The sequence below is a fragment of the Salvelinus alpinus genome, chromosome 27 (assembly GCF_045679555.1).
Source record: "Salvelinus alpinus chromosome 27, SLU_Salpinus.1, whole genome shotgun sequence".
NCBI classification, from domain to species: Eukaryota; Metazoa; Chordata; class Actinopteri; order Salmoniformes; family Salmonidae; genus Salvelinus; species Salvelinus alpinus.
The window spans coordinates 23,481,706-23,509,178 of record NC_092112.1 but is presented as its reverse complement, the minus strand read 5'-3'; the positions used below and the strand labels follow the sequence as shown (position 1 = coordinate 23,509,178).

The window sequence follows — 27,473 nt, the reverse complement described above, 5'->3', positions numbered from 1 at the left end:
AACTCAATTGAGCAGATTTCCCTGTTTCTGGATGGATGAGAGATGCTGAGAGGTGGGATCTGGCTCCATGTGTAAAGTTACAAACACTCCTTTGGATCCCACTGGCTTATAATACACTTAATGCCTTTGGTTTCCTGGGATGTTATTAATCAATATAACGTACAATGAGGCTGGATCCTTGTCGAGGGTTTACGCTGAAGCTAGGACAACAATCCATGAATATTCCAGGTATTATTTTACAAGGCTGAGGCTCCCCCCAATTCCCCTTCAAATGTAGTTTTTAGAGATATTTCTAATGTTGCTAGATTAAAATGGCTTTGTTCCACATAATAGTATGCAGTTCCAATATAAGCTTATATTTTACTAAATCTATTTATTTCCCTTTATAGGTTCTAGGATCCCAGGCCACACTAGCACAGACTGTCACGTTCTGACCTTAGTTCTTTTGTTATTTCTTTGTTTTAGTATGGTCAGGGCGTGAGTTGGGTAGGTTATCTATGTTCGTTTTTCTATGTTGGTTTTTTCGTTTGGCCTGGTATGATTCTCAATCAGAGGCAGGTGTCGTTAGTTGTCTCTGATTGAGAATCATACTTAGGTAGCCTTTTCCCTGTGTTTCGTGGGTGCTTATTTTCTGTCTTTGTGTAATTCACCAGACAGGACTGTTTCGTTTCGTGTCATTCTCGTTTTCGTTCGTTCACTTTGTTGTTTTGTTCAGTGTTCTATTTTCTTTATTAAAATATGGAAACTTACCATGCTGCGCACTGGTCCTCTGATCCTTCCTACTACTCCTCCTCAGAAGAGGAGGAAGACGACCGTTACACAGACACCAGAGAGTCAATGGTAAGTAAACATTTAAATCTTTAGTTGAATTGACAAGATTAAATCTATTTTTTAAATGGTACTGGTCAAATGGTTCAGTTTCATAAAACTACAATAAATGCAAATAGCACACTCATTAGCAAAATGTGTATTCCATACCTAACTTCTACCAATGCATAGGCCTATGTACTGTATATACTGTAAACGTCGCCAAACATCAACATCCTTGTGGATGTTGTTGTGGAGGGCTTGCAGTTGGTTGTCAGCTCCGTGTTGGTAATACAGACCAGTGTGTTAACTGCCACACTCTCCAACGGCAGCAAGTGTTTGTCCTTGTTTGTTGATGCTAAACAACAGTGGGAATTGTTGCACCTGAGCCTCAAGGAGATTCGGTTACACTTGAGCCTGACGTGACGCTAATGCCTTGCTTTTGTTTAGAAGGGTACATGTGTACTCCGGCTGGGGGGAGCGCAGGACCTCCGATATTTCAAAGGGGTTCAAAGAACCACAACCCTTTAATGTCAAGAAGGCTGATGTATTTACACTAAGGGTGTCTTTAAAAGAGGGTCAGAGTGGTAGTGTTACGACAGGGACACAATGATGTAATGAGGTTGGAGGCTGACCTCTAACCCCTAATACAACAGGAGGTGCGGGCATATTGTTTCCAGGAGAAGAAAATAAGAAGGGCACAGGGCACCCTCATGTCATCATCATTTACAGAGTGGCACTTGGGACTCAGCCAGAAATCCAGCAGAGCTCTGACGAACATTCTACATTATGTTGACACAATTCAGAAGCCTTACTCACCATCCCACTATAGGAGATGTGACCGATCAACATGATCTACATGTTCCTGAACACACCACATGAAAGACAAAGAACAAACCAAAGAGGTGTACAATGACAATACTACAATTACAATGTCCCCGTATGTTGGCATTCCCAGGATCCTGCCCGACTAGCTCCATGTTGCCTGTGGAGTCTGGAGTGCAACGCTGCCTTTGTTCTGTCAGGAAAAACACTTTACATAGAGATAAACCTGAAGACCCAGCGCTGTACTTATTATTTAGTTTACTATCCAAATCATGATTGGGCAATTCCTGACCCTTGTTTTCCACTTCAACTCACACATGGCTAGTTTCTGTCTCAGAAAGGCTAGATTGTAAAGGGATAAAGAGTTGCTAAAAAGCTGCTAAAATATACCCTCACAGACTGTTTTCATCTTATAATACTCTGGTCATTTAGATTATTAAAAAAGCTGCTAAAATATGCCCTCACAGACTGTTTTCATCTTATAATACTCTGGTCATTTAGATTATTAAAAAAGCTGCTAAAATATGCCCTCACAGGCCTCCCGGGTGGCGCAGTGGTCTAGGGCACTGCATCGCAGTGCTAACTGCGCCACCAGAGTCTCTGGGTTCGCGCCCAGGCTCTGTCGCAGCCGGCCGCGACCGGGAGGTCCGTGGGGCGACGCACAATTGGGCTAGCGTCGTCCGGGTTAGGGAGGGTTTGGCCGGTAGGGATATCCTTGTCTCATCGCGCTCCAGCGACTCCTGTGGCGGGCCGGGCGCAGTGCGCGCTAACCAAGGGGGCCAGGTACACGGTGTTTCCTCCGACACATTGGTGCGGCTGTCTTCCGGGTTGGAGGCGCGCTGTGTTACTGCCCCACCCTGTGCTCTGACCTCTTTCTCCCCTCTCTCTCCAGATGAAATCTCGCGTCTTGTGACGACCGGCCGCCCAACAACCTGCCCGCTTGACCCTATCCCCTCCTCTCTTCTCCAGACCATTTCCGGAGACCTTCTCCCTTACCTCACCTCGCTCATCAACTCATCCCTGACCGCTGGCTACGTCCCTTCCGTCTTCAAGAGAGCGAGAGTTGCACCCCTTCTGAAAAAACCTACACTCGATCCCTCCGATGTCAACAACTACAGACCAGTATCCCTTCTTTCTTTTCTCTCCAAAACTCTTGAACGTGCCGTCCTTGGCCAGCTCTCCCGCTATCTCTCTCAGAATGACCTTCTTGATCCAAATCAGTCAGGTTTCAAGACTAGTCATTCAACTGAGACTGCTCTTCTCTGTATCACGGAGGCGCTCCGCACTGCTAAAGCTAACTCTCTCTCCTCTGCTCTCATCCTTCTAGACCTATCGGCTGCCTTCGATACTGTGAACCATCAGATCCTCCTCTCCACCCTCTCCGAGTTGGGCATCTCCGGCGCGGCCCACGCTTGGATTGCGTCCTACCTGACAGGTCGCTCCTACCAGGTGGCGTGGCGAGAATCTGTCTCCTCACCACGTGCTCTCACCACTGGTGTCCCCCAGGGCTCTGTTCTAGGCCCTCTCCTATTCTCGCTATACACCAAGTCACTTGGCTCTGTCATAACCTCACATGGTCTCTCCTATCATTGCTATGCAGACGACACACAACTAATCTTCTCCTTTCCCCCTTCTGATGACCAGGTGGCGAATCGCATCTCTGCATGTCTGGCAGACATATCAGTGTGGATGACGGATCACCACCTCAAGCTGAACCTCGGCAAGACGGAGCTGCTCTTCCTCCCGGGGAAGGACTGCCCGTTCCATGATCTCGCCATCACGGTTGACAACTCCATTGTGTCCTCCTCCCAGAGCGCTAAGAACCTTGGCGTGATCCTGGACAACACCCTGTCGTTCTCAACCAACATCAAGGCGGTGGCCCGTTCCTGTAGGTTCATGCTCTACAACATCCGCAGAGTACGACCCTGCCTCACACAGGAAGCGGCGCAGGTCCTAATCCAGGCACTTGTCATCTCCCGTCTGGATTACTGCAACTCGCTGTTGGCTGGGCTCCCTGCCTGTGCCATTAAACCCCTACAACTCATCCAGAACGCCGCAGCCCGTCTGGTGTTCAACCTTCCCAAGTTCTCTCACGTCACCCCGCTCCTCCGCTCTCTCCACTGGCTTCCAGTTGAAGCTCGCATCCGCTACAAGACCATGGTGCTTGCCTACGGAGCTGTGAGGGGAACGGCACCTCAGTACCTCCAGGCTCTGATCAGGCCCTACACCCAAACAAGGGCACTGCGTTCATCCACCTCTGGCCTGCTCGCCTCCCTACCACTGAGGAAGTACAGTTCCCGCTCAGCCCAGTCAAAACTGTTCGCTGCTCTGGCCCCCCAATGGTGGAACAAACTCCCTCACGACGCCAGGACAGCGGAGTCAATCACCACCTTCCGGAGACACCTGAAACCCCACCTCTTTAAGGAATACCTAGGATAGGATAAAGTAATCCTTCTCACTCCCCCCCCCCCTTAAAAGATTTAGATGCACTATTGTAAAGTGGCCGTTCCACTGGATGTCATAAGGTGAATGCACCAATTTGTAAGTCGCTCTGGATAAGAGCGTCTGCTAAATGATGTAAATGTAAATGTAAATGTGTTAAGAAGCAGTGCGGCTTGGTTGGGTTGTGCTTCGGAGGACGCATGGCTTTCGACCTTCGTCTCTCCCGAGCCCGTACGGGAGTTGTAGCGATGAGACAAGATAGTAATTACTAGCGATTGGATACCACAAAAAGGGGGGAGAAAATGGGATAAAAAAAAAATAATAATAATAATAATAATAATAAAAAAATTAAAAAAAAATGCCCTCACAGACTGTTTTCATCTTTTAATACTCTGATAATTTAGATTATTAAAAAGTAGTTGCTAAAAAATGCAGTATTGTAACACTTGTGGAATGGAATTGCCATGTCATGCTTAATTGCCCAGACAGTTAATCTATGCCCAGACAGCCTCGCCTCTTTAACACAAATGATGAGCATTGCTCTTTTTATTGCCTGTTATATATTTGCCTGTACTGTAGTTGTGGCTGATGAAACCGTTATAGCCATGTAGAGGAATAAAACCCTAAAGTCTGTCATCTAAAGACAGCTGACAGTTATTCAATAAGAGGACAGCATGGGGTTTTAAAGATTTTACTGGGCAGGGATTTTCACTTAGAGGAGAGCACATAAATCTGGACAAACACAGGGCACTATTCAGATGGCACACAAACCTAACGCTGTCTTGTTAGTATCAATAAAGTAAAACACAATGCGCTTCGAAAGCTGAAGAGCAAACTGGGTGCCACTGGATGTCTCAATAGCACCAAAGAACGCGTGGGAATGGAGAGCTCAGGTTAGCAACGAGACTCCAATCCTGCCAACTCTGCCATCTAATAGAATGAGAGAGAGCAATTGACCCAGGAACCTCGCTGAAAGAAAAATCACTTGTCCTAGTAATGACTGCTTTCCACATCGTCAGAGAGCGAGATCACATCGCAGATATATGGTCCAACGGTTACACCGTTCATTGTCAAAACTCTGTTGAGAATGGATGAGGAGAAGGAGGGGAACGATGCTGGCTGCCTCATCAAAACTCCAGCTGGTGTGCAGAATGAGGATCACACTACATCCTCTATCTAAACAAGAGGTGATGAACACAAACAAGGCTGGATCTTGTAAAACAGAGTGATAGTAATTAGCATTAAGGCAGCTGAAGTGAACAAATAACTGAATGAAAAGCCGAATGAGGAAAAACACGTTTGTTTACACAGGAAAGACAGGATATTTGCATTCTAAGCTGTCCCAATATACAAGACGAGAAAATGGGTGCTTGTGCATATACGTGAGGGAAGAGTTTATTTTGCCTATCAGGGGACGTCTGTGTGTACTGAGGATTCCAAACATTCACCCTGCCTAGCTGTAGGACCTATTTCCATTCCAGACTGGCCACAACTCATAGAGGTGCTGATAATGGAGCAAAAAAATGGACAAATCACTGATCTACCCTATCTGGGGCAGATTCCGGTGTTGAGTGTGTGTCTCCATGTGTTAAATTGGCCTTGCCCCAGCCTTCCCAAACGTCCCTGTAATCCTGATAAGCGGTACTAACTCCCACCTACCACCCCAGGCCATTCAGCCCTCCCAACAGCACTCACCCCCTGCCGGTGGTCATGTATTAATCGTCCCTAGTGTTCCATTTGAGAGGAGCGTCACTCCCACAACCCTCCTAAACCCAGCCCCCCCTGCTCTCCTCCTCTGCTCTCCTGCTCTCTCTCACACTAATGTCTTCCCCCTCAGTCTATCTGTCGGGGAATTGCACTCTCTCCTGGTGACAGCCTCTTCCAAATGGCTCCTTGATAGTTGGATATCTCTGTGCCCAAATACGTCCCCCCACACACACTGTTGTGGCCTTGCCTCCAGCTCGACGCTGGTCATCTGTCTTCCTCAAATCTATCTAATGGTGTTTTTCCCGGCCTCTCCATGCCACACCGCCAGGTCTTTGAGGGGCTGAGAATCCGATGGCCCGTTGTATTTTTAGAGCTGCGCAGGAATAGATGAGGAGCCATGAGTGGGAATGGTTGCGGGCTGACAGTTAAAATGTGCAGAATGGCTTCCAAAATGTTTATGGTCTCCCAGAGAAATTTAGAGCAGTTTACAAGATGAGGACACATCGAAAGTCAACATGAATAAAGAAATAATCTGTCACAAAGGCATAATTCTGGTGTTTCAAGGAGGCACATTAATTTTTACACTGAGTGTGTATATATATATAAATAGCTCGACTTGGGACGGCGAGGAAATTCCTCATTCATAAGCAAGCAGGTAAAATGGACTTTCCATGTAGATCCATATGATATGCGTCAAAGGGATTATCTACAACTAAAAGTGTTACATTAGTCAGCAGAAATGAAAATATGATTATGTCTCTTAGGAAGGGACTGTAGCTGTCAGTCAGTGGCTGTTGAAAACAACTTTGGTTTCCTTGTTTTGCAGTTATACACCAGACCTCTTCTTCTAATCTAAACCACAGCATAATCTGTCAGACTCAGGCCAGACTCCCAGTGACATCGCTAACAAATACATCAACATCTGATCGTTTCACAAAGACGAATACAGGAGAGAAAGGAATACATCAGCAGATGCAAATATTGACCTAGCTCCACAATTGCAAATCAGTTGCAAAATAGAATGACAGTCCCTACTATACTCTTTCTGGTAACCCCCTTTGAGATACATTTGAAGGGAAAATAACAACTATCTTTACATTTCAAGCAGTAACCTTTTATCTAGAACAAAAATCTAAACACAGCATGTGAAGTGTTCCCATGTTTTATGAGCTGAAATAAAAGTTCCCAGAAATGTTCCATATGCATAAAAAGCTTATTTCTCTCAAATTTTGAGAATTTTGTAAACAAATTTGTTTACATCCCTGCTAGTGGGCATTTCTCCTTTGCCAAGATAATCCATCCACCTGACAGGTGTGGCATATCAAGAATCTGATTAAACAGCATGGTCATTACACAGGTGCACCTTGTGCTGGGGACAATAAAAGGCCACTCTCAAATGTGCAGTTTTGTCACACAGCACAATGCCACTGATGTCTCAAGTTGAGGGAGTGTGCAATTGGCATGCTGACTGCAGGGATGTCCAACAGAGCTGCTGCCAGATAATTGAATGTTAAATTCACTACCATAAGCTGCCTCCAACGTTGTTTCAGAGAATTTGGCAGTACGTCCAACCGGCCTCAGACCACGTGTAATTGTTATGCGAAGATATTTTTTTCTTCCAGTCTCCAGCAAATATATTTGACTGTGCATCATGTTTATGTCTTGGTAGTGCCTCTAGCGTGTTTGTTATGTGGAGTGTTGTGTTGTAATGAGAGCACCGGAATGCTGCTCTCTGGTACATTGGAATGTTTATGTGAAGATATGACTGGATATGGAAAGGTCAAAATGTCAGTCTCTCCAGGGGAGCTTCCAATAATAATTTGCGGAGACGGTTGGATTCCACTCAGGAGCAAGTTGAAAGGAGAGAAGGGGGCAGAGGTCACACACATGATGAATAATCAGTTAAAGGTGAATTACAAGCGTTACACATATTTGCCAAACAATAACTTTTTTAATAGAAAATTGCAGCATGAACATACCCTTGCGAGGGAGTTTGGAAATGGCCTACTTCCCTCTGCTTGAGTAATGGATATGAGAGTGGCAGGTTCACAAAGGCCAAACGGTTATCGGAGCCTGCCAGCAGTAGGTAAAAAGATGCCATTTTTAATTGAATGTTAGAGTCAAGCAAACTGGAGATGACTTATGATCTAAACACTTTTGAATGATTTTGTTTTGCACGTTTAAATTGCTTCTATTGTTATGCATCTTGACTTTGCTCAAAGCCTGTCTCTAGCCTATCGAGTTAAATATGAATTGTCTGCCTCGGGAAAATCGCCTATCAAGCTAAAATCAAACACTTCAGTTACTCCATTTGGTGATAACAGAACGTTTGGCAACCAATTGTTTTCTTGGAGTCATTGGAACTGTGGTGTGTGGGTTGAGGTTATGACGAGCTGCTGTCCCTCAGGCACAATATGAGCCTGCAATGAAATGCACTGACAATCTCCAAAATAGCCATTGTTATGTGGGATAAAAGAGGTTCTGGCATGCATTTCATGACACCGAAATGGATTTCCTCTAGCTTTAAAGAAGGAAAGGATTATGTAAAGCAGGGATGGGCAACTGGCTCCTTTTGTATGCCAGCCGATCAATTTCCCAAATATTATTATTGTTATTTATTTTTTGGGAACTCATCATTCGGGGTCTCAACTTTCTGTTAAGAGTTAGAATAGTAGAATACACAAGGTGCAATTTAGAAATTGGGTTGTTCATCAGCAGTTTTTCTCTTGTTATGTCAGTCACTGACAGTCACTCAATTAGCCCACATCGGTCTACATTTTTTAGATTGGTAAATGAGTCTCACCAGCTATCCAAACCTGTAGTAATCATGGTCGAATTATTGACCGGGGGCCCCCATTGATTTTGTTTGCACTCTCACTCAGATATCAAATTAACATGGCATAAGTCTGGGCAAAATGTGTGTGTGTGTGGGAGGGGCTCTACAAATTACTGTGGCTACGCAGACCCGCAAGCTACTGTGGCCTCACATGATGAGTTACATTTTTTTGTGGCCCGACCCTCATCAAAGTTGCCCATCCCTGATGTTAAGGATATCTAGCTGCAGATACAAAATATGTTCAGACAGAATTGACCATGTCATCTTCACCTTTATTCAACTTTTTGGAATCTTGGAATGTCCTCTGAAATTCTTGTTTTTAGGTTCCAACTTGAGACCGCTGAAGGGTCAGGGAGACAGATACCTCCAGGATAAACTGTGACTAATCAATCTCAAAGGACTGAAGATTACCGTGGAGGAATGTTTCGCTGTTTCTTAATGATGTGATCGTTGATATTACTGTCCTTTTTCAGGGTGACCTGAAATACATACATTTATACATGTGCAAGCACATGCAAGCACACAGGCACACACATACACACACATAGCAAGTCACATATAAAAACATTACATCTTTTGTGCCTTTCAGGCCTGGACATCCTTGACATTCTGATGCTCTTGTTGATATGATGATTGTGGACTATATCGAATGGCCTGTTTGTGTGCCCACATTTCAATAACCCTATAGAGGACCGGATGGCATGTTTGTGTGCCCACATTTCAATAACCCTATAGAGGACCGGATGGCCTGTTTGTGTGCCCACATTTCAATAACCCTATAGAGGACCGGATGGCAGTCGCTCACATCTTCTTCCCGGGGCCTTGCTCTTCGCAATGTCAATACCGTGTTTATTGTCAGTTCCGTGCCTGACCCTGAAGCTCATCTACATGCCTCTGCTTTGCACATCATTTGTGTTGACAGGATAACAAGCCTTCGTGTCCATAGTAAACTACCCTCCACTTCAGCCCTATGAACGACATAACGCAACAGACAATCTGAGGTGAGGAGATGGATGAAGAGAGGGAGGATTCTCAGGTTGACAGAACAGAGACGTCGGCTCATACATTATTTTTGATAAAAACAAAGTTGACATGTGAACTCCAGAAGGCTGAAGCTGTCAGTCAAACCTATCGGATCCTTGACGTTTGCTGTGACAAGACACACCTACGAGGGGACATCCAACACCTCACACCATCTTTAGCCTACATTCACTTTCTTCAAGCCGCTAACCCTACATTCAACTTAGTCATGAAGTAAACAATGCAGTATTGTGTGTCCTCACGTAACACGTACCATAGCATAAGGACAAAGATGATTGTTATTGATTGTGTTGGAAAAGGGCTGTGCAGCAGGAGGACCAGTGAGAACACCTATAGAACGGAACAGGGAGGCTTCCTCGTGCATAAATCAATCTGGCTCACACTGGGAGCTGTTGTAAAGCAGTCAGCTTCAATTTCATTCACAAGGCTTCCCGGCTGACCCCAGGCCTGTGTTTACCTGACTGCTAATTGGAAGACCTGTTTAAACTGCTGCAGAAATGATACATGACCCTTCTCAGAGCAGCTACAATGTGCTTCTGCAGAAACTGCTCTATAAGCACATACTGTATAACAGGTGTGGATTGCTTTTGTGTTGTTGTTCTGGTAAATCCCTTACATTGGCTACATACAGAGAGCTACAAAAGTATTGGGACAGTTTTGGCTCCGTACTCCAGCACTTTGGGTTTGAAATTATACAATGATTATGAGGTTAAAATGCAGACTGTCATCTTAAATTTGAGGGTATATTCATCATACCGGGTGAACCGTTTAGAAATTACAGCACTTTTTGTACAAAGTCCCCCCCCATTTTAGGGGGCCAAATGTGTTGGGACAAATTAATTTATATGTGTATTAAAGTAGTCAAAAGTGATTAGAAACATATTCTATTCTTACTTACAATAAAAGTGACTCCAAAATGACACATTATTTACCATTCATTTCTATTGGGCACAAAATAATCTGACACACAACCATAATCAACAGCAAAATGTGCATCCAACAACTTTTTAGAGTCACAAGCTTGATATAATCATTGCATGCTGTGAATATGGGACCAGATACTTAACTATTGATTACTTTAACACACATATAAGTGAATTTGTCCCAATACTATTGGTCCTCTAAACTGTACAAAAAGTCCTGTAATTTCTAAACGGTTCACCTGATATGTATGAGAATACACTCAAATTAAAGTTGACAGTCTGGACTTAAAATCCAAAGAGCTGGAGTACAGAGCCAAAACAACAACAAAATGTGTCACTGTCCCAGTACTTTTGGAGCACACTGAATTTGGAGCACAGTGCATTCGGAAAGTATTCAGACTTTTTCCACATTTTGTTACATTACAGCCTTATTCTAAAATGAATTAAATAAAGAATTCCTTTTTTACAACAGCTGCCTCTATGGTGTAAAGAAGGCCATATAAAGTGAGTGAAAATTGAGGAATTTTTTGTCAGTTGAAGATGTGAACATATGCTTTGTACATCTGAACTAGACATGAAGGGCCAGTGAGGATGGAGGGTGGATCTTAGTCTTGGGGGCATCATTGACAGCGAGAGGGAGGAGAAAATGGCTGCAAGGTACATCAAGAGTCTCTGGTGTGAAACATGAACGTGTCTCAGAGTGTAAACTGAGATTTTCATGTTTCCTGTGGCACAGGCTTTCCACCCGTCCAGCCACACTCAATCACCGCTGAAGAGCGAAAAGCAGAGGGGAAAATCTGTGGAACGAGTATATTCATCCTCCAGTGAAGAGCACCGGGCAGGGAAGGGTCATCTGATGTGATGGCATGCCCATCCCTAGTCTGCTGGGCTGGGTGGACATACATTCCTGATTCTGAGCAGGAACCTGCCTCTGTCCATTGAATCTAAGATCACTTGATAGACACCGATTTTAAATACAGTAGTTCCTTGGCACATCACTAAGGACTTAACATGGTCCACACTCACCCACACAGTCGTAAAGAGGGCATGGCTGCACCATTTCCCCCTCAGGAGGCTGAAAAGATTTAGCATGGGCCCTCGGATCCTCAAAAAGTTCTACAGCTACACCATCGAGGGAGGATCTTGACTGGCTATATCACCGCTTGGTTTGGCAAATGCACCGCCCTTGACCGCAAAGTGCTACAGAGGGTGGTGCGGACAGCCCAATACATCACTGGGGCTGAGCTCCCTGCCACCCAGGACGTATATATCAGGCGGTGTCAAAGGAAGGCCCGAACAATTGCCAAAGATTCCAGCCACCCAAGTTCTATTCCCAAACCATAAACTTGCTAATTAGCCAGACTGCTAAATAGTTAATTAATGGTACCTGAACTATTTCCAACGACTATCTTGAACTGACCCTACGCACACTCACTAGACAATATATACATATATCACTCACTCACTCACTCACACTACATTGACACTCCCACAAAAAACCCACACGCATCCACATACACAACATACGTTCCACACACCAGTGGAGGCTCCTCAGAGAAAGAAGGGGAGGCCCATCGTCCTCAGTGAAATTAATAAAAATTGTAAAACATTGAAAATGTTCTCATTTTTAGATAAAACTATACAAAATATATTCACATCACCAAATAATTAAAACAGACTGTTTTGCAGTGAAGGTCTACACTAGCGTCAACAGCACTCTGTAGGGTAGCACCATGATGTAGCCAGAGGACAGCTAGCTTCCGTGTTCCTCTTGGTACGTTGACTTCAATACAAAACCTAGGGTGCTCTTGGTTCTCACCCCCTTCCATAGACTTAAACAGTAATTATGCAACTTCCGGAGGACGTCCTCCAACCTTTCAGAGCTCTTGCAGCATGAACTGACTTGTTGTCCACCCAATCAAAGGATCAGAGAATGAATCTAATACTGAAAGCATAAACTACAGAGCTAACTAGCATTGCAGTGCATAAAATGTCATGAGTAGTTAACTCAAAGAGGGAGAAATACAATAGTTTAACAGTTTTCAACAAATGAATTTCTTCAAAAATGAAGGAGAAGCAAGAGAGAGACCGAGCGAATGAGACAGAGATTTTGTCTTTTTTTTTCCACTTACTTAGCTAAAAAATGCAGGCGGCTAGTTTAGTTACTTAAACACCCAGCTCAAACAGAGGGATGCTATGTTAGCTAGCTGGCTATGACTATCCAACAAAACACGAACTCTTCCAAGTCAAGGTAAGCTTTTGGTTTTATTCATTTATTGCCACGGGGCCCGCCGGTGTAACTGCTTACTGACTATACACTGTAACGTTACTGCATGATTGTAGCGGGTTTACTAATGCATTAGTTCTATTAGCTATGTTGACTAGGACATTACTTTAGCTAATATAGGGACAATGACATAGGCTGTGTGTAGCAGTTATGACATGGTTTGGCTTGGAAAGGTTTTTTCACCTGTTCACATACAGCTGATGTGTTCATTGAAGTCCACAAACGAAGGGAAATATATAAGAGGAGGAGGAGAGTGCATAGAGGTGAGAAGGAATACAATGTGGCTGCTATGAAAGTGAACTGTGTTTATGCATGATCAGGGGTATATTCATTCCGCCGATTCTGTTGAAAAACATTTCTTAAACAGAATCAACCTAAACGGGAATAAAAATACCAGAATTTGTCCAATAGAAACTCTCATTTGCAACTAATGATTACACCCTAGATAAGCTAGATGTAGGCAAGAGTGTGCAAGGCGGTATTTAATGTGTTACTGTCCGTCCATGTGTCACTGTCTGTCATCTTCAACACACACACACACACGTCTTGCTGCTACTGCTCTGTTCTTTATTTTACTCTCATTATTATCTATCCTGATGCCTAGTCACTTTACCCTGCCTTCATGTACATACAGTGCATTCGGAAATTATGAAGACCCCTTCCCCTTTTCCACATTTTGTTTCGTTACAGCCTTATTCTAAAATGGATTAAATAAAAACAATTCCTCATCAAGCTACACACAATACCCCATAATGACAAAGCGAAAACAGCTTTATTTTGCAAATGTATTAAATATAAAAACAGAAATACCTTATTTACATACAGTACGTATTCAGACCCTTTGCTATGAGACTCAAAATTGAGCTCAGGTGCATCCTGTTTCCATTGATCACCCTTGACATTTTTCAAAAACTTGATTGGAATCCACCTGTGGTAAATTCAATTGATTGGACATGATTTGGAAAGGCACACGGTGTCTAAGTAAGATCCCACAGTTGACAGTGCATGTCAGAGCAAATTGGGAGAGAAGGGCCTTGGTCAGGGAGGTGACCAAGAACCCCATGGTCACTCTGACAGAGCTCCAGAGTTTCTCTGTGGAGATGGGAGAACCTTCCAGAAGGACTACCATCTCTGCAGCACTCCACAAATCCGGCCTTTATGGTAGAGTGGCCAGATGGAAGCCACTCCTCAGTAAAAGACATATGGCAGCCTGCTTGGAGATTCTCTGGTCTGATGAACCTGCTCCAGAGTGCTCAGGACCTCAAACTGGGGCGAAGGTTCACCTTCCAAAAGGTCAACGACCCCAAGCGCACGGCCAAGACAACGCAGGAGTGGCGTTGGGACAAGTCTCTGAATGTCCTTTAGTGGCCCAGCCAGAACCCTGACTTGAACATCTCTGGAAAGACCTGAAAATAGCTGTGCAGAGACACTCCCCATCCAACCAGACAGAGCTTGAGAGGATCTGCATGAAATAATGGGAGAAACTCCTCAAATACAAGTGTGCCAAGCTTGTAGCGTCATACCCAAGAAGACTCAAGGCTGTAATTGCTGCCAAAGGTGCTTCAACAAAGTACTGAGGAAAGTCAATCAATCAACTTTATTTATAAATCCTTTTTACATCACCCGATGTCACAAAGTGCTATACAGAAACCCAGCCTAAAACCCCAAACAGCAAGCAATGCAGACGTAGAAGCACGGTGGCTAGGAAAAACTCCTTAGAAAGGCAGGAACCTAGGAAGAAACCTAGAGAGGAACCAGGCTCTGAGGGGTGGAGATTATAACAGTACATGACCAAGATGTTCAAATGTTCATAGATGACTAGCATGGTCAAATAATAATAATCACAGTGGTTGTAGAGGGTGCAACAGGTCAGCACCTCAGGAGTAAATGTCAGTTGGCTTTTCATAGCCGATCATTCAGAGTTAGAGACAGCAGGTGCGGTAGAGAGAGAGAGTTGAAAACAGCAGGTGCGGGACAAGGTAGTATGTCTGGTGAACAGGTCAGGGTTCCATAGCCGCAGGCAGAACAGTTGAAAATGGAGCAGCAGCATGACCAGGTGGACTGGAGACAGCAAGGAGTCATCAGGCCAGGTAGTCCTGAGGCATGGTACTAGGGCTCAGGTCCTCTGAGAGAAAAGAATGAGAAACAAGGAGAGAGAAAGAGAGAGAGAATTAGAGGGAGCATACTTAAATTCACACAGGACACCGGATAAGACAGGAGACATTTTCCAGATATAACAGACTGACCCAACCCCCTGCCACAGAAGCTATTGCAGAATAATTACTGGAAGCTGAGACAGGAGCGGTCGGGAGACACGGTGGCCCGTCCGACTATACCCCCGGACAGGGCCAACTAGGGAGGATGTAACTCCACCCACTTTGCCAAAGCACAGCCCCCACACCACTAGAGGGATATCTTCAACCACCAACTTACTACCCTGAGACAAGTCCGAGTATAGCCCACGAAGATCTCCCCCACGGCACAAACTCGAGGGGTGCGCCAACCCGGACAGGAAGATCACGTCAGAGACTCAACCCACTCAAGTGATGCACCCCTCCTAGGGACGGCATGGAAGAGCACCAGTAAGCCAGTGACTCAGCCCCCGTAATAGGGTTAGAGGTAGAGAATCCCAGTGGAGAGAGAGGAACCGGCCAGGCAGAGACAGCAAGGGTGGTTAGTCGCTCCAGTGCCTTTCCGTTCACCTTCACACTCCTGGGCCAGACTACACTCAATCATAGGACCTACTGAAGAGACGAGTCTTCAATAAAGACTTAAAGGTTGAGATTGAGTCTGCGTCGCTCACAAGGATAGGCAGACCATTCCACAAAAATTGAGCTCTGTAGGAGAAAGCCCTGCCTCCAGCTGTTTGCTTAGAATTTCTAGGGACAATAAGGAGGCCTGCATCTTGTGACCGCAGCGTACGTGTAGGTATGTACGGCAGGACCAAATTGGAAAGATAGATAGGAGCAAACCCATGTAATGCTTTGTAGGTCAGCAGTAAAACATTGAAATCAGCCTAGCCTTAACAGGAAGCCAGTGTAGAGAGGCTAGATTCTAGCAGCCGTGTTTAGCCCTAACTGAAGTTTATTTAGTGCTTTATCCGAGTAGCCAGAAAGTAGAGCATTGCAGTAGTCTAATATAGAAGTGACAAAAGCATGGATTCATTTTTCTGCATCATTTTTGGACAAACATTTTCTGATTTTTGCAATTTTACGTAGATGGAAAAAAGCTGTCCTTGAAACAGTAGATCAGGGTCCAGAGTAACGCCAAGGGCCTTTACAGTTTTATTTGAGACGACTGTACAACCATCAAGATTTATTGTCAGATCCAACAGAAGATCTCTTTGTTTCTTGGGACCTAGAACTAGCATCTCTGTTTTGTCCGAGTTTAAAAGTAAAAATGTTGCCTCCATACACTTCCTTATGTCTGAAACACAGGCTTCCAGGGAGGGCAATTTTGGGGCTTCACCATGTTTCATCGAAATGTACAGCTGTTTATTGTCTGCATAGCAGTGAAAGTTAACAGTATGTTTCCGAATGATATCACCAAGAGGTAAAATATATAGTGAAAACAATTGAGGTACTAAAAAGCAACCTAGAGCAACACCGACATTTACAGTTGATTTTTCAGATGACAAACCTCCCACAGAGACAAACTGATATCTTTCCGACAGATAAGATCTAAACCAGGCCAGAACTTGTCTGTGTAGACCAATTTGGGTTTCCAATCTCTCCAAAAGAATGTGGTGATCGATGGTGTCAAACGCAGCACTAAGGTCTTGGAGCACGAGGACAGATGCAAAGCCTTGGTCTGACGCCATTAGAAGGTAATTTACCACCTTCACGAGTGCAGTCTCAGTGCAGTGATGGGATCTCAAACCAGACTGAAGCGTTTCGTATACATTGCTAGTCTTCAGAAAGGCAGTGAGTTGCTGCGCAACAGCTTTTTCAAAAAATGTTGAGAGGAATGTGAGATTTGATATAGGCTGATAGTTTTTTTTATTTTCTGTGTCAAGGTTTGGCTTTTTCAAGAGAGGCTTTATTACTGCCACTTTTAGTGAGTTTGGTACACATCCGGTGGATAGAGAGTCGTTTATTATGTTCAACATAGGAGGGCCAAGCACAGGAAGCAGCTCTTTCAGTAGTTTAGTCAGAATAGGGTCCAGTATGTAGCTTGAAGGTTTAGAGGCCATGACTATTTTCATCAATGTGTGAAGAGATATAGTATTAAAAAACTTGAGTGTCTCCCTTGATCCTAGGTCCTCACAGTGTTGTGCAGACTCAGGCCAACTGACCTTTGGAGAAATATGTAGATTTTAAAGAGGAGTCCGTAATTTGCTTTCTAATGATCATGATCTTTTCATCAAAGAAGTTCATTAATTTATCACTGCTGAAGTGAAAGCCATCCTCTCTTGGGGAATGCTGCTATTTAGTTAGCTTTGCGACAGTATTTTGGGTTGTTCTTATTTTCCTCAATTAAGTTGGAAAAATAGGATGATCGAGCAGCAGTGAGGGCTCTTCGATACTGCACGATACTGTCTTTCCAAGCTAGTCGGAAGACTTCCAGTTTGGTGTAGTGCCATTTCTGTTCCAATTTTCTGGAAGCTTGCTTCAGGGCTCGGGTATTTTCTGTATACCAGGGAGCTCGTTTCTTATGACAAATGTTTTTTGTTTTTTTGGGGTGTGACTGTATCTAGAGTATTATTCAAGGTTAAATTAAGTTCCTCATTTAGGTGGTTAACCAATTGTTGTACTCTGACGTCCTTGGGTAGGTGGAGGGAGTCTGGAAGGGCATCTAGGAATCTTTGGGTTGTCCGAGAATTTATAGCACGGCTTTTGATGATCCTTGGTTGGGGTCTGAGCAGATTATTTGTTGCGATTGCAAACATAATAAAATGGTGGTCCGATAGTCCAGGATTAAGAGGAAAAACATTAAGATCCACAACATTTATTCCACGGGACAAAACTAGGTCAGGAGTATGACTGTGGCAGTGAGTAGGTCCGGAGACATGTTGGACAAAACCCACTGAGTCGATGATGGCTCCGAAAGCCTTTTGGAGTGGGCCTGTGGACTTTTCCATGTGAATATTAAAGTCACAAAAAATGTGAATATTATCTGCCATGACTACAAGGTCCGATAGGAATTCAGAGAACTCAGTGAGGAACAGGATGCCTGTAAACAGTAGCTATAAAAAGTGATTGAGTAGGTCATAGATTTCATGACTAGAAGCTCAAAAGGCAAAAACTGAGTTTTTTTTTTTTTTTGTAAATTGAAATTTGCTATCGTAAATGTTAGCAACACATCCGCCTTTGCAGAATGTGCGGGGGATATGGTCACTAGTGTAACCAGGAGGAGAGGCATCATTTAACACAGTAAATTCATCTGGCTTAAGCCATGTTTCAGTCAGGCCAATCACATCAAGATTATGATCAGTGATTAGTTCATTGACTATAACTGCATTGGAAGTGAGGGATCTAACATTAAGTAGCCCTATTTTGAGAAATTAGATATCACAATCTCTTTCAATAATGACAGGAATGGAGGAGGTCTTTATTCCAGTGAGCTTGCTAAGGTGAACACCGCTATATTTAGTTTTGCCCACCCTAGATGGGAATAGCTGAGCTGACTACACTGACTGTGCTAGTGGCAGACTCCACTAAGCTGGCAGGCTGGCTAGCAGCCTGCTGCCTGGCCTATACCCTATCTCATTGTGGCGCTAGAGGAGTTAGAGCCCTGTCTATGTTCATAGATAAGATGAGGGTCTGAATATGTATGTGTGTGATATTTCAGTTGTTGTTTTTTATAAATTTGCACACATTTCTAAAAACCTGTTTTTGCTTTGTCAATATGGGGTATTGTGTTTCGATTGATGAGGGAGAATAAAAAATTTAAAAAAGTTTTTTTGAAAAAGTCTAAGGTAACAAAATGTGGAAACAGTCAAAGTGTCTGAATACTTTCCGAATGCATTGAATCTACCTCAAATACCTAGTACCTCTGCACATTGATGTGGTACTGGTACGCCCCGTCTAAAGCTCCATTCCTGTGCATACATTTTATTCCTTTTGTGTTACTATTTTAATTACATTTGTATTATCATGTTTAAACTCTGCATCGTTAGGAAGGGCTCTTAAGCAAGCATTTCACGGTGAAGTCTATACCAGTGTTTTCCGCCCATAATATAGCACATCCCATTAGCATCAACCCTGATGATGTGCACAGTCAATAAATCAGATTTGCAAATATCTAACTTAATCAGCACCTTTTTCTATTTATACAGGTAAGTCAATTAAGACTAAATTCTTATTTACAATGACGACCTGTCAGGGAGAGGGCGCAGCACGTATAACACACAAATAGGTTAAACAATATGATACAAACAACAGTCAAAAATGCACAGTCGGTAAAACAGTCAGTAAGACGTTCAATAATAGGCAGCATTTAAGATTTAAGAGTCACATGCAGTTATCAATTAAAACAACAGACTGTTTGTTTTTAAAAGTACGAATGGGCACAAAAGAGCTTAGTTCCAGTGATCAATAGCTCAGTAGAACCTGATCAATAGAACTCTCTAGCGCATTCTCATTCTCACTCTCCTTTCCTACCTCTCTTGCTCTCTCTCTCGCTTTCTCTCTCTCCTTCTCCCACTCTCTCTCTCCTTCCTCTTTTCCCCCCTTCTCTCTATTGTTGTCTGGTGGACGGCCTGGAGAGGTGACTTGCTGCAATGGCACATACACTACATGAAAAGTATGTGGACAGCTGCCTGTCAAACATGTCATTCCAAAATCATGTGAATTAATATGGAGTTGGTCCCCCCCTTTGCTGCTATAACAGCCTCCACTGAACTGGGAAGGCTTTCCACTAGATGTTGGAACATTGCTGCGGGGACTTGCTTCCATTCAGCCACAAGAACATTAGTACGGTCGGGCATTGATGTTGGGCGATCAGGCCTGGCTCGCCGCAGTCGGTGTTCCAATTAATCCCAAAGGTGTTCGATGAGGTTGAGATCAGGGCTCTGTGCAAGACAGTCAAGTTTTTCCACACCGATCTCGACAAACCATTTCTGTATGGACCTCGCTTTGTGCACGGGGGAATTCTCATGCTGAAACAGGAAAGGGCCTGCCCCAAACTGTTGCCACAAAGTTGGAAGCACAGAATTGTCTACAATGTCATTGTACTGTAGCGTTTAGATTTCCCTTCACTGGAGCTAAGGGGCCTAGCCCGAACCATGAAAAACAGACCCAGACCATTATTCCTCCTTCGCTAAACTTTACAGTTGGCACTATGCATTGGGTCATAGCGTCTGTCGGACTGCCAGATGGTGATTCATCACTCCAGAAAAAGCGTTTCCACTGCTCCAGTCTAATGGCGGCGAGCTTTACACCACTCCAGCCAACGCTTGGTATTGCTCATGGTGATCTTAGGCTTGTGTTCGGCTGCTCGGCCATGGAAACCCATTTCATGAATCTCCCGACGAACCGTTCTTGTGCTGACTTTGCTTCCAGAGGCAGTTTGCAACTCGCTAGTGAGTGTTGCAACCGAGGACAGACGATTTTTACGCGGTATGTGCTTCAGCACTTGGTTGTCCCGTTCTGTGAGCTTGTGTGGCCTATCACTTCGCGGTTGAGCTGTTGTTGCTCCTTGACGTTTCCACTTCAGAATAACAGCACTTACAGTTGACCTGTGCAGCTCAAGCAGGACAAACTGACTTGATGGAAAGGTGGCATCCTTTGACAGTGCCACTTTGAAAGTCACTGAGCTCTTCAGTACGGGCCATTCTACTGCAAATGTGTCTATGGAGATTGCATGGCTGTGTGCTCAATTTTATACTCTGGTCAGCAACGGGTGTGGGTTAAATTGCCGAATCCACTCATTTGAAGGGGTGTCCACATACTTTTGTATATATTGTGTAGCTGTGTTGCGTTGTGGCTGTGGGGAAGGGGCCTGTGACACACAGAACAGATGCCGTACACTAACAAACAGCACAGTGTGGCTACAGCCTCCTGCAGCGCACCGAGCCTGTACTGCTACAGCAACAAGAACAGGAAGCCCCCAGACCTGCAGCTGGTGAAGGGAAGACTCAATCCCCTCACTAATCTGCAAAGGTGATTTGTAAATCACTTCAGATGTTGATGTGTGTGCCTACGTACGTGCACGCACATGTGTGTGTGTGTCACTTACATTGTTTCTTCTTTTACAGGTTTGATCGTTTGGTATGTGCTTCATGTGACTTTTTATGTTGACATACAGAAAGGAAAGGAGACATTGCATGTAGCATGTAGTTCTTTCAACCAACAGGCTTTTGTTGCAAGCATATTCAACATATTCCGACTTTGAAGATGAGCTTTTGATGTAGTATGCACTGTGAGGTGTATAACCTACTATAACCTACCAAAGGAAAATACAAGCTTTTTGTTGTTCTTTTGATATTTTTTCTACTCTCACCATTTTTGTGGTGCACTTTTAACTTTTAACTAAGTTGAAATAACAAGCAATGATGTTAGTCACCAAAGAGCTAAAGACCCTGACTTCAATAGTAGATCTAATTTCATCAACATCACCCCCACTATGCTGAGGTTGTTTGTTACTATAATTGTGGGGTTGAACTTTAGTTCAAACAAGCACAACACACAAACACACCCCACACATAAACACACAAACTGATCTCCCTGATACAGACCCACAGTAAAACGACTTATTGAGTATCTTTGGGTTCAGCCAAAGTGCATAAGTGTCATGGGCTTTAAATTAGACACAAACAGGCATTTCATTAATCTACCATGAATATTTTAAAGTCACATCCCTTTAAAACAGGATTATTATTGGAGTTTATGGATAAATTACTAATAGAAACGGGTGCAGCTTGCAAGCATTTGAATTACTCCCCGACAGCAGGGGATATAAAAATGACTAATCATCCACTGCCAAGTGGTCTACCACCTCCAGTAGTGGAGCTTCTTCCTCTCCTCACTGATGAGTGGAGCTCTGCTGGCTAACGTGCCATTCCACATTGGTACTTGAAATGTGGCATGCAGCACGGCAGTTTAGCTCTATAAAGCAGTGGTAGGTAGGCTGACTTGTAATTGTGTGTTTTGGCCTCTCTCATTAGATAATGTATACAGGAAAAAACATGACGGCTGGCCTGAAGAGTATCCCATGCTTTGATCTGATACCAGTGCAGAGGCTGAGTGCTTGCCGGTGCTTGTTAGATGTGTGCTGTGGGCAAGTTGGTGCATTAAATATGTGTTAAGCTTTTTGTCTTCCTGGCATATGTCTTCCTGTGTATGAGCATGATATAAGCATCATTGTAAACTGGGTGGTTTGAGCCCTGAAGGCTGATTTTGACAGTCGAGGTATATCAGACCGTATACGGCAGGTATGACAAAACATTTATTTTTACTGCTCTAATTACATTGGTAACCAGTTTATAATAGCAATAAGGCAGGGCTGTTTTAGGCAGGACGCATCGTGGAGTGCCTGGACACAGCCCTTAGCTTGAAGTCGGAAGTTTACATACACTTAGGTTGTAGTCATTAAAACTTGTTTTTCAACCACTCCACAAATTTCTTGTTAACAAACTATAGTTTTGGCAAGTCGGTTAGGACATCTACTTTGTGCATGACACAGATCATTTTTCCATCAATTGTTTACAGACAGATTATTTCACTTAAAATTCACTGTATCACAATTCCAGTGGGTTAGAAGTTTACATACACTAAGTTGACTGTGCTTGAAAAATTCCAGAAAATTATGTCATGGCATTAGAAGCTTCTGATAGGCAAATTTACATAATTTGAGTCAATTGGAGGTGTACCTGTGGATGTATTTCAAGGCCTAAATTCAAACTCAGTGCCTCTTTGCTTGACATCATGGGAAAATCAAAAGAAATCAGCCAAGACCTCAGAAAAAAATGTAGACCTCCACAAGTCTGGTTCATCCTTGGGAGCAATTTCCAAACGCCTGAAGGTACCACGTTCATCTGTACAAACAATAGTATGTAAGTATAAACACCATGGGTCCACGCAGCCGTCATACCACTCAGGAAGGAGACGCGTTCTGTCTCCTAGAGATTAATGTACTTTGATGCGAAAAGTGCAAATCAATCCCAGAACAACAGCAAAGGACCTTGTGAAGATGCCGGTGGAACAGGTACAAAGTATCTATATCCACAGTAAAACGAGTCCCGTATCGACATAACCTGAAAGGCCGCTCAGCAAGGAAGAAGCCACTGCTCCAAAACCGCCATAAAAAGCCAGACTATGGTTTGCAACTGCACATGGGGACAAAGATTGTACTTTTTGGAGATATGTCCTCTGGTCTGATGAAACAAAAATAGAACTGTTTGGCCATAATGACCCTCGTTATGTTTGGAGGAAAAAGGGTGATGCTTGCAAGCCGAAGGACACCATCCCAACTGTGAAGCACGGGGGGGGGGCAGCATCCTGCTGTGGGGGTGCTTTGCTGCAGGAGGGACTGGTGCACGTCACAAAATAGAAGGCATCATGAGGAAGGAAAAGTATGTTGATATATTGAAGCAACATCTCAAGACATCAGTCAGGAAGTTAAAGCTTGGTCGCAAATGGGTCTTCCAAATGGACAATGACCCCAAGCATACTTCCAAAGTTGTGGCAAAATGGCTTAAGGACAACAAAGCCAAGGTATTGGAGTGGCCATCACAAAGCCCTGACCTCAATCCTATAGAAAATGTGTGGGCAGAACTGAAAAAGTGTGTGCAAGCAGGGAGGCCTACAAACAACAGTTACACCAGCTCTGTCAGGAGGAATAGGCCAAAATTCACCCAACTTATTGTGAGAAGCTTGTGGAAGGCTGCCCAAAACGTTTGACCCTAGTTAAGCAATTTAAAGGCAATGCTACATTCAATTAGTATTTGGTATGTAAACTTCTGACCCACTGGGAATGTGATGAAAGAAACAAAAGCTGAAAGAGATCATTCTCTCTACTATTATCCTGACATTTCACATTCTTAAAATAGAGTGGTGATCCTAACTGACCTAAGACAGGGAATTTTTACTTGGATTTAATGTCAGGAATTGTGAAAAACTGAGTTTAAATGTATTTGTCTAAGGTGTATGTAAACTTCTGACTTCAATTGTATGCCATATACCACAAACGCTGAGGTGCCTTATTGCTATTATTAACTGGTAATCATCTTATATCATCGAAATGAAACCGTAAAGTTTTTATGCATAATATCATGCACTAAATCTTACAGTGACAGGGATGGTTATATATCAGATATATCAGAAACCATTGAATTTACAATATTCTCACCGAAAGTCATCCTTGTAACATGATGGTTTAATCAAATGCCATGGGAACAGTGCTGGCCTGGGAGACATCTGGTGCCTTATTGAGGGGGTGATGAGCCAGACATTCTCTCTCTTCTACGCCTTGTTCTGCTTTTAATAAGTCATCAAGTGTCTTGGTCATGCAGGTCTTACTGAGCCTCTAAGCTCCTGGCAGGACATGCTCTTGCCCATGTTGGTGATTTGCAGGACAATCAGGCCCACTAGGGATGTGAAAAGGTCATGTTTGGGTGCTTGTCTTGTCCCCTGTTTTAAGCTGATACACAAGCAACCTTAATCTCCCTCAAACGGGAGCTCCCAATCAGCTGGGTCATTTTCTCCGAACACAGATATTTATACAAGCTAAAGGGTCTGGGGTTTAAATCAGTAGATATAGATGTGAACTTCAAAATGGCCTGCGGTGTATCATGGTCCCAATGTGATCATACGTTGCCATCAAAGTGAGTTACATAAACGTTGTAAGACTCTTTGTTCACAAAGGGATAAAAGACATCTGAAAATGCAGCATCAAAATGATCATTTTTCTTAAAATATCTGAACTGGATTAAAAAAAAAGAGATTCAATAGCCTCTGTACGTCTCAAGGACAAATTCAATGCCTCCGTCAACATAGTAGTTGAGAATGCTCTGGTAGAAGTCATTGAATCCAATACATACGCATAAAGTGAAAGATACTCAAACTGTTTATGATTCACTGTGACCTTGAAAAGGCAGTCTGTTTAGAATCTGCCAATACTTAACAACCTCCAGCTCAATCAGGTCAGATAGTGTGAGCTTGGCATTGTACTGTATGTAAAAGACTGCAAGAAATAAAAGACTGTGGAGGTTGTTTGAAAAATCTCAATTCAAGTAGTTTATTGTGAGTAACAAAAGAGAGGTTATACAATCCTTTCTATTAATTCAACATCTCCGTATGTGAACCTTGATATTGTTGATATGACTTTGTAACAACCCCCACACCTAGTTCCCGCAGTTCACTCTTTGTACTGATCTTCATAACTCTGATCCTGAAACTAACTTGTTGACATTGTGCTTTGTTTCCTCAGGGGCACGCTGAGGGGACATATTCTATGCTATTTCAGCTCTGCGTGTCTCCAGTGCTGAGGCTGGGTGGGAGGCTACCTGCAGGGCAACAGATGAGGTTGCTGATATGCTGTTCCAGAAGGCCCAGGCACCCCCCTTGAACCACCGGCAGACCCCTGTCCTCTCTCTGCCCATACATTTTGAACGGTTGCAAGGGATTATGGGTTCATTTGGCCAGACATTTAGCTCTCCAAAGCCGCCCCGTCCTCGGACTGGAGGTGCCTCGAGAACATGAGCCCTTCTGTACCAACCCTGCATGCTAAACGGGGATGGGGACTCAGGAGGCAGCTCTACTCCATGACAATCCCTGCCCCGGAGCTTGACGGGGTGTCAGACAGTCAGCCCAGGTGCCACAGTGGCTCAGCCCCTCTCAGAGCTCCAGACAGGGCCGAGCCAGGCCTCTGACATCCTCAGTTTATGGGGAGAGGCTCGGTCCAGACACACAGCTGACCCCATGCCCTCCTGTCCACTGTTTACCTTCAGGTGGCCACACTTCCAAGAAGAAATGGGATTTAAAAAAACACTCACGTCTGCTTTCTTTTACGTTTTCAAGACAGAAATGTGAAATTGACAACAATGGGTTAGAAAACACCTCATCTGACCCTGTGGGCCCAGTGGGGCTCCCAGACTCTGACTGGAGATTTATTTTATTTAACCTTTATTTAACTAAACATATTCTTCAGGCCAAATGAGCACACACACATTCAGTGTTACCTGGATGGGATGGGGAGAAAGGACACATGAATCACCATTGAAAATAATAATGAACACTGCTTATGGGAGAATAGCTGAATTGGCACCTTTCTCCACCTTGAACTCCTTCTTTACTATTAGCTTAATTTTATATTATTTCAAACATTTTATTATACAACGTCACATGCAAAATATATGAAAATATAATATATTTAAATAAACTTGACCTTTGAAGATGGGTTTAAAAAGAACGGACAGCAATTAAAGACAAACACAATTCTGGTTTAGTGAATAGTGTGCTGTTCTTGGTGAGCATTAGTGCATGTGCAATTATGGAGAATTATTCAATGGGAGCGTAATTATGCAAAGCCTTTTAAATGACAGCCAAATCTGTTGCATTATGTTCATTGTTTTGCAAATGTGGTTCATGATTCCTTTCTCTGTCTTTTGCTTAGCAACACCTATTTAGTATAATTTAAACAAACTTTGACATGGGCTTTTGACAGTAGCAATCTACATAATCACAAATGTCATTCTGCACTGGGTATTGGCAGGGTAATAGCTGTCCACTGGTGATATTCCATATGTGCATTCTTCAATAATAGCTCAGATATAATACAGATCTACTATACCCCCTTGTTTTGAAAAATATATTTATAACAAACCTAGCATCATGTTGCCTTGAGTTGTAGCTTATCCAGACAAAATGCTTATACTAGTTAACATGGCAGTTTTTCAAAGAAAATGTAGGCTACTGTAAATGTTGTTTTAGAAAATGTAAAGTTTAGGTGGATACATTAGAGATCTCTCGAGGTTGGATTTCACTGTCATTTAAAAAATGGATTGGAATCAGTAATTACTTTGGTACACAAATTAAAGGATGCATTTGAGAAAACTACAAAGCTGTCATGACACATTTAAATGGTATTTGTGTTTGAACAATAATTGTAGAAGTATGTGTATTTGCGTTTTATTTCCTGATCTGTCTGAGATGCACAGAAAACTAGAGCATAAATCAAAGCCAAAGCAGTAGATACGCCTATATGGGCTCTGAAAGCAATTTGTTTCACCCTTAAACGAGAAATGTTTCAAATTGATTTCAAATTCTTAAACAGATGAAAAGGAAGGTGAAAGAATGAAAGTAGATAGGCGTATTCTGATTGTCTCATGGCAGAACTGAAATGTAAGTCAAAAGGGATCACCAGTGTCCTCAAACGGTGCTCCCAAGGGGTCAAAGTCAATAACGTATTACATGAATTAAAATAGCCTCCTCCGTCCCTCACTGTTCTCTGCTGGACAACAAATAGCTTCTGATTTTCTATTCATTGGTTTCTATCAGCAAGAGATAGTTGGTAAAGAATGTGTCAGAAACTCTCTAGTAGGACATACCTTCCCCACAGAAGGAGAGACCCATGCTGAGACCCACTGCATTGGACTTCCTACCTCACAAAGAGAGAGAAAATCCTATTTCATAGAAAATCTTAAGCAAAGAGCACAGAAATCCCC

General features: G+C 43.4%; 1 long non-coding RNA gene across 1 annotated transcript; it reads left to right on the top strand.

The window, feature by feature from the left end:
* The first annotated feature begins 618 nt into the window (after positions 1-618).
* LOC139556194 (uncharacterized) lies at positions 619-26,862 on the top strand. The gene is made up of 2 exons (XR_011671080.1): positions 619-840; positions 25,238-26,862. It is a non-coding gene; the product is annotated as an uncharacterized lncRNA (long non-coding RNA).
* Positions 26,863-27,473: the final 611 nt, after the last annotated feature.